Below are 2,188 nucleotides of genomic sequence, written 5' to 3'. Positions count from 1 at the left end.
ACTCGAAGAGAATTAAAACTGAAAACTGAGGACTGTAAGTGAAGATTCAAAAAAAAAAATGAAAATTGAAAATTCAAATCAGCTGCTGTTACTAAAGAATAATGTGTTTTTAATTAGTAATTTTTTTGTTTAGTTTTTTTTTATTCAAGTTTTCACTCTTTACTTTTCAAATCTTCAGGGGTTTTTTTTCAAATTTTTAATTCTTTTTTTTCCAGTTACAACATCTATCTTTCAAGTCTTCAATCTGTTTTTTCGTTCACTTTAAGCTGATATTGATTTGACCCCATACGAGTGGCATTGATGCCAGAGAGTTCGATTTTGATTAATCTAGTCCAGGGATCTGCAACCTTGCCAGTAAAAGAGCCATTTGGGCCACTTTGGTACTGATCAAAACATAGGAGCCAGAAAACCTTTTTTTGTTTTTACCCTTTTAGGAAAATTTGATATTGTGGCGTTACCTCTACGTTTTGGCATTCACACCCATCAGGCTATGCGGTTGTTGAGGGTGTGGCCTGATTGCTACGTATATATACGATGACTTACCCGCCGCCTTTGTTCAGTTGGCACATGAATGAATAAAGCTTCATGTCCTGAAGATAAAGAAATCTCCTTTTCTTCATTGCCACATTGGTGACACTGAACGCGAACATGTGAGAGCCAGCAGACGTGCAAGTCTCTTCGGCATCATCCAGCACATCGCCATCTCACGCGCGTGGGGATCCGGCCATGCTAGCCGCCATGAAGCTGCCCGAGTTCTGGCAGAGCGATCCCGCCTCCTGATTCTAGGCTCTTTCTCATCTGCGCAGCGTGCACGCCGACGAAGCCAGGTATTACCTGGTGGTGGCTGCTTTGGATCAGCAGTCCACGCGCAGGGCTATGCCGCTGCTGCGCAGCCCTCCCCCGCGGGGAAAGTACAACGCCCTGAAGGAGCTTCTGCTACGGAGATACAGCCTGTCGGCTCCGGAGAGAGCGGAGAGGATCCTCAGCATGGCGGGCCTGGGAGACGGTTCGGCCGTGGACTTGATGGACAGCATGCTATCTCTGCTTGGCTCGGACGAAGGCGGTTTTCTTTTCCAACACATTTTTTTGCGGCAGCTTCCGCCGCCCGTGCGCGCGGCTTTGGCTAACTCTCCATGCCTGGTGGCGGGAGATTACAGAGGACTGGCTGAGGAAGCGGACCGAGTCCTGTTGGCTACCAGACGTTTCATCGTGCCCAAGACCGCAGTGATCACCCCATTTAGGCTTTTTTTTCAGAGGTTGATAGACTCTGTGTTGCGTGACCTCGAGTTCCTGTTTGTCTATCTAGACGACATTTTGGTAGCCAGCTCTTCCACAGAGGAGCACCTCATTCACCTCAGAGAGGTTTTCCAGCATTTGGAAACTCATGGGTTGATCGTCAACTCGGCCAAATGCCAGTTTGGCTTGCCAGCCATCGATTTTTTGGGTCATCGAATTTCGGCACAGGGGGCAGTCCCTCTGCCCTCTAAAGTCCAGGCGGTGGCAAATTTTCCACGTCCAGCTGTGATAAAGGCTCTGCAGGAGTTTTTGGGGATGGTGAACTTTTACAACCGGTTTATTCCCAGGGCTGCGCACCTGTTACAGCCGCTTTATGAAGCCTTACGTGCTAAAAAAGCCACGGATCCGGTGGAGTGGACGTCAGGCCGCGTTGCAGCTTTTGACGGAGCTAAGTCAGCCTTAGCCAAGGCTGCACTCCTCGCACTCTGACGCTGAGATTGCGCTGACTACTGACGCTTAGGACATAGCAGTTGGTGCTGTCGTGGAGCAGCGAGTGGGGGACACGTGGCAGCCTCTTGCGTTTTTTTTAGCCGCAAGGTGGAGAGTCGAGAACGCAAGTACAGTGTTTTTGATCGCGAGTTGCTTTCTCTGTATTTGGCGACTCGACATTTCCGTTTTTTGCTCGAAGGTCGTTCTTTCACTGCGTACGTGGACTACAAGCCACTCACGTTTGCAATGGCTAAGGTGAGTGAGCCTTGGTCTGCACGTCAGCAGAGCCACCCAGCAGCCATCTCCGAGTTTACAACTGACATATGTCACGTGGCCGGAAAATCCAACACTGTCGCAGACTGCCTCTCGTGTGTTCTCGTGTCCCCAGTGCTTTTTGGTACAGATTTTTCTGCTATGGCTGCCGATCACCCTGGTGATGCAGACATCATTGCCCTCCGCTCCA

This window comes from Oryzias melastigma, linkage group LG11 (assembly GCF_002922805.2).
Source record: "Oryzias melastigma strain HK-1 linkage group LG11, ASM292280v2, whole genome shotgun sequence".
Taxonomy (NCBI): Eukaryota; Metazoa; Chordata; class Actinopteri; order Beloniformes; family Adrianichthyidae; genus Oryzias; species Oryzias melastigma.
The sequence above is the reverse complement of the archived record's forward strand: the minus strand, read 5'-3'. Positions refer to the sequence as shown.